Below are 6,166 nucleotides of genomic sequence, written 5' to 3'. Positions count from 1 at the left end.
CTATTATTTTCAAATTGTAACAGCTGCTATTGAAACACTGTTCGTTCTAGTGGCTAAAATACCTTCCTTTTTACTACAAATCTAATGGGTTACATTCCTGCTTGCCTGAAATGGAAAGGGGAATTTGGCCCACTGTATTCAAATCATGGGTTTGGTTTTAAGCTTTTGACCATTTTTTCACAAATCTTTAGTCCTCTCAATGACACACGGATCACAACGTTTCAACACTTAATTATTTTATCACCCCAAAATACTACAGTGTGCATTTGATAACAATATTGAAGTTATTCATTTGCTGCAGGGAAAAAGATACACATAGTATAAATCAGCCATCTCTTTTAACTTGTAATTCACATGCTGTTTCAATTGTCCTCAGGAAACAAAGGTAAAACTTTTTGGGGCCATAAGCTACTTTTTCTCACTTTACAAAAAAAAAAAAAAAGGGCACTAGATCCAAAACATTTCACATGATCTTAAAAACAACCTTTTTAGGTACATAAAGGTTCAAAGTCAAGAAAACACAATTAGGACTGAATTAGTGCCATCTCCTGGAGTTCATAAATGAACACATGGGTAGTAATCAAAGTAGATCAAATTAGGAAGGGCAACTTCTCATTTCTGATGGTTGGGTGTCATGATGGGTGTTGCCATTCTGTAGTGAAGAGATATAATATCAACTGGTCACTGCTTTCCCCTCTGATAAGTGTGACCTACATAAATTAACTTCCAAAGTGTTTATAAAAAGGGAAAAATCTATTTGTTTTCTTACATAGACACTTTGCTGTACAGTAAATTTGATGGCCATATATTGCTTAATTCTAGTTTATCACAGCTGAATAATAGGGCAATGTGGGTCATAATTATCAGCCTCTCTACATAAAGGTCAGAGTGCCAGTTCAGCTAACAAGCTCAGGAAATTCCACCAAAGACAGGTAGGCTGAATAGATCCACAGTTTAAATCAAGTCAGCCAAACATTGACAAGATTAATCCAACAAGGCAAGGGTAATGTAGAGGCAAACAATTCCATAGCTTCATAGTTGCCTGCATCCTCCTAACTTCAGGGTGTTTGTGATGTTGTTTTTGTGGTTATACTGTCATTTCAACAAAAAACCATTTTATGTCCATATAGGGTCAAAACTAGTGGCTTTGTCCTTATATAGTCATTTCAGTGGAAAGTGTTAATGACATGATCAGGACAGCTGGCATTTTTCCTTATATGGACACTTTGCTATACAGTAAAATTGATGCCCATGTCTGAACAAGCCCATTATAGTTCATCACAGGTGAGTGACCCGGTAGGTTTTTGTCACACTTGCCAGCCCCTCTATATAAGGGCCAGAGCTGCCAGCTCAGCTCACAAGATGAGGACATCCCACCAGACAGGTTGGCTGTCTCCTACGGAGCTGGTGCTCCAGCTGCGGAGATCTTGAAAGCCATAATCTTCTCCGGAAATGGCAAGGTACAGACGCAGCAGGAGCAGAAGCAGGAGCCGTCGCAGAAGGCGACGAAGGGGAGGCCGCGGAGGTCGACATGGAAGGAGAAGACGACGACATGGCAGAAGGAGGAGAGGTCGTAGAGGTAGTGAGCAAACTCACAGGAGGAGAAGGAGGAGGAGGAGAAGGAGGAGTTTTTAATTTCCTGATTTCTCCCATTCTCCTGTGCAAGTCATCGACCCTCCACACTGCAACATCTGCTATGGCAAAAAGAAACATTCCTTCAGTGACAACACCCCGCGATGACATCCCAAGATGGAAGGAGCCTGCTACCAGTTGAACAATACCACCTGTCAATAAACTTTGAAATTTCATTTTGCAGTCTCATTGGGTCCTTGTGTTTTGCCTGCACTTAGAAAATAGGGGTTGTATTTTTGACAGATTGCAGTTTCTTCCTAATCTTCCACCCTATGATCACTGAGCCTCCTCTTAGTTGCCCTGAGTTCTTTCTCCCTCTGCAACATGAGAAGCCCATCAAGAAATCAGATCAACACACACACAATTCTTGCAGTTATTCTGCACTGGGTGTTCTGTTCACTCCTACAGTTTTTTCCCCCTCAATCTCATTTACAGTAAGGATACTCAGTTTAAAAAATGATCCTAAATGCCTATGCTCTTTAGAGAGTCTTAAAGATATTATTCATTTAATATTTGGAATTAACAGTGGTCCCCCTCTTTTCAAGATTGATGAAGCATTTATCATTCCACCAGACTTGGGACCTTGCTCAATGGCTCTAATGTTAAGACTAATTCACATGAGCATTGATCATTTATTTTAATAAAAGTTATATTAAAGTCTTTTTAATTTCCCTTATGTGGTCACTTTAAAAGATGTAGTTGGTTGCTATCCATACTTCAGGTTTTTTACATATATGGTCATTTCAACAAAGAGAGCCATTTTATGGTCATATAGTGTGAAAATGTGTCTCTTTTCCTGATTAGGAATTTTGTTTGATAGTGGTATTTAGGGGGTATATGTGGTCATGTTAGCTGGTTTTCTCCTTATATGGACACTTTGCTATACAGTAAAATTGACGCCCATATGTGAACGAGCCCATTATAGTTCATCACAAGTGAGTGACACGGTAGGTTTTTGTCACAGTTATCGGCCCCTCTATATAAAGGCCAGAGCTGCCAGCTCAGCTCACAAGATGAGGATATCTTACCAGACAGGTTGGCTGCATTCTACAGAGCTGGTGCTCCTGCTGCGGAGATCTTGAAAGCCAAAATCTTCTCCAGAAATGGCAAGGTACAGACGCAGCAGGAGCAGAAGCAGGAGCCGTCGCAGAAGGCGACGAAGGGGAGGCCGCGGAGGTCGACATGGAAGGAGGAGAAGACGACGACATGGCAGAAGGAGGAGAGGTCGTAGAGGTAGAGAGCGAACTCACAGGAGGAGGAGGAGGAGGAGGAGAAGGAGGAGTTTTTAATTTCCTGATTTCTCCCATTCTCCTGTCCAAGTCATCGACCCTCCACTCTGCAACATCTGCTATGGCAAAAAGAAACATTCCTTCAGTGACAATACCCCGCGATGACATCCCAAGATGGAAGGAGCCTGCTACCAGTTGAACAATACCACCTGTCAATAAACTTTGACATTTCATTTTGCAGTCTCACTGAGTCCTTGTGTTTTGCCTGCATTTAGAAAATAGGGGCTGTATTTTTGACAGGTTGCAGTTTCTTCCTAATCCTCTGTGACAGCAGCTGAACCCGCCCTATGATCACTGAGGCTCCTCTTAGTTGCTCTGAGTGCATCTGACAATAGGAAATACACTCGGGTGATAGATTGGGATTGTCTTGAGAGAGTTAAAAGGCTAACTCACTCATTAGCCCAGATGGTACAAAAGACACAAGTCAGGAAGTGAAGGGGAAGAAGAGAGTGAGTGGGGTCAGACTGAGGCAGGCAGGCCGGCTGGCCTGTCTGGCTGGTAGCTTTGTAGAGTAAGAGCCTCTCCCCTCCTTGCCTGAGAAGCTGAGGAGTCCGTGTTACTGTTGGGATGAGGCTGCATAGCCTGTAAAGGTGGTGGAAAAGAACACTGTAAATTGCACAAGGTGATTTACCGGAAGGCCTCCGAGCCATTTGTGGGATAGGAAGTAGGTAGGAGCAAGCACCCTCTCAGAGACTGGTTTTTCCTGGAAGCATCAGGCTTCTCACAATCTTTTTACTACATTTATCCCTACTTTGTTCTCTAATTTGCGCTCTTGTGTATCTGTTTTTTCTTTATAAAGAATTTTTTTATCTTTTCATATGGAAATTTCTCCAACTTTGATCATATTTTTTCACAAGACTCTGAGCCCCCACATGGGATAGGCTGCCCTGTTCCAGGAGAAAGCATTTGTGATTTCATTATGGCATCTTTTCACTATTGTCCATTCCATTCCTTTGGGGAGCGGAATTGGAACAGTGCTGCAACATACCTCTGGTTTGTTCTGATTTTATAACAGCATTATATTTTCACTAATATTCCATTCCTTACCTTACCGGTCATTTCGTTGCACATCCTGACAAATTCGTCAGGTTCAGACTAACACCTTAAACATTTTCCCATCTCATATTGCTAGTTCAGTCTCTTAGCCTTTGGTCTAACTATGGAACCTTGTGTCATTTGTGCTTAAGACCTTTTGCTGCGATGAATATTGACCACTTATTCCTAGATATTTGGCTCCAGTAAAGAACACTGAAGTTAGTTCTGAAACCATTGTATTCACCTGAATGACATTGTAGTGTAACAGTTTACTGTGCTGACTGGGTGGGTGAGTGGGTCTTTCTTGGCACACCCACAGACATTCCCTAATGCTTTTGGCTCCTCTCAGATTTAACAACCTGAATCAAAGAGTCTCAATGAGAGAGCTGCTCATGGGTGTCACCTGCTTTTTCTTCTGTATCTGGGAGAAAAGAAAACATACATGTTAACTGATATTAATTATATTCCCAACTTTTAGCTCTTTACTGATTGAATCTCATATCAGTTTTTCTCTTTATTTGCCCAGTTCTGATTTCAGACTAAGCAGCCTATTGTTACCCAGTTTACAGAGCTTGTCTTTTGTGAATAATGGTACAGCATCAGAATGCTTCTGGAATGTCCTTGTGTGTTCCAGGCTATATTAACATGTAATATCTGCAGAAGGCCAGCTCCTCAGCTCTTCTTAAATCCCTCTTGTATCGCTCCAGAAGAGTTCACTAGCTCATTCTTTTTCCCATGCTGATCTGATCACCACGGGCTGAATTCAGTGCAAAGGCCTCTGTGATGTCACTCGCTCACCAATTATAGCGTGCTGGGTTAATGTAAATGCACAGGCCTTGGAGGGTTACCAGCTCAGGACCTTTAGCTTGCTGGGATAAAGTCAAATCTCAACACATTCTAGAATGATGGCTGGCGCCAAGGCAACAGGCCTTTATGTGGTTAATGTTTCAGCACCTCTAGGTTTCTGGGTTTATGTCCTCTATGAGGTCACTTGTTCCTCAAATGTAGCATACTGGATTGATATCAAAGAATGGGCTTCTATGAGGTCACTGGCTCATCACATATGACATGCTAGGTTGGTAATGGTGAAAGCACTGACACAGAGTTCCGGCTACAGCACTTCCAGGCTCCTGGCTGAAGCCAAGCGGGACTTTGTCAGGATACTAGCTCGGTACCTCCATCTTCCTAGCATGAGTCTGGACACAGGCCTCAGGTCTCTGGCACAGAACCACTACTTTGCTGGGGTAAAGTCAAAGTCAGGCCTCTGTGAGGCTACTGGCTCTTGTCAAAGCACAGGTCTTTGTAAGGTTTGCTAGATCAGCACCTCTGGCTCTCTGGGCTGATGTTAAGCCTTGGGCTTTTGTGAGGTCCTACTTATCAGCCTCTCTACATAAAGGTCAGGGATGGAGGTTGGGGGAGATGATCTGATCCTATGACAGAGAAAATATTTTGCCTCTTAATGATTTTCTACTCACATAGCCGTTTACTGATCTCAAAACAATCCTTCTACAGAGGCCTGTTTGGTTATTGAGGTGGATCTGCTTTGTAGAGCCAGTTTGTTTCCTGTGATTAAAACTGTCAGTGACTATGTGAATTTGTGCATACTAGCCCTCCAAAACATATGTTGTCACCCCTCACTTAGGGACAGGGCCCTGATGTTTAATGAAGAGATAAGGTTTTTTGCTTTGTGCCCCCAAGATGTTCCATCTAATGAATCATGAGATAGATGATTTGCAAGATTTCTCGGCCTTCATACATGAGTGGAAAAACATGAAAGGGCCTAGGATTTCCTGAGGAACTGAGTACATTCAATCTATATTTTGAAGGCCAGTGGACATCCACCAAGTTCTAGAGTCTCTTCTTTGACTGTGAATGCTTTGGAGAAGCACAAGGACAGCAAGACTACCTTGGGATTTATGAAAGATGGAGTACTTTGGGGCTGAATGCCACATCAGTTCAAAAGACCACCTTGTCCAAATGGAACACAGAGTACTTATTCTATTGAGAGGTTTCCTTATTCTGAGACTTGCCTGGTCAGATGTAATAAAGGCATGACAGGAGCAAGTGTGAGTGCATGACTAATGGTATGCATCACACAGGTGACTGAGAAGAGAGATGAAGCCAAGAAGATATTGTAGACTATGAAGTGGAGAAGTAGTCATAGGTTCCACCCCCACTCTGAACTTTAGGGTACATATGTGGGGACCTGC

The 6,166-nt window shown here is 42.6% G+C and overlaps 1 long non-coding RNA gene across 1 annotated transcript; it reads right to left on the bottom strand.

The window, feature by feature from the left end:
* Positions 1-223: 223 nt before the first annotated feature.
* LOC120405702 lies at positions 224-5,463 on the bottom strand. The gene is made up of 3 exons (XR_005598789.1): positions 4,515-5,463; positions 4,201-4,377; positions 224-652 (listed from the first exon to the last, which is right to left on the bottom strand). It is a non-coding gene; the product is annotated as an uncharacterized LOC120405702 (long non-coding RNA).
* Between the last annotated feature and the right edge of the window lie 703 nt (positions 5,464-6,166).

Source organism: Mauremys reevesii, linkage group 5 (assembly GCF_016161935.1).
Source record: "Mauremys reevesii isolate NIE-2019 linkage group 5, ASM1616193v1, whole genome shotgun sequence".
NCBI lineage: Eukaryota > Metazoa > Chordata > Testudines > Geoemydidae > Mauremys > Mauremys reevesii.
The sequence above is the reverse complement of the archived record's forward strand: the minus strand, read 5'-3'. Positions and strand labels throughout refer to the sequence as shown.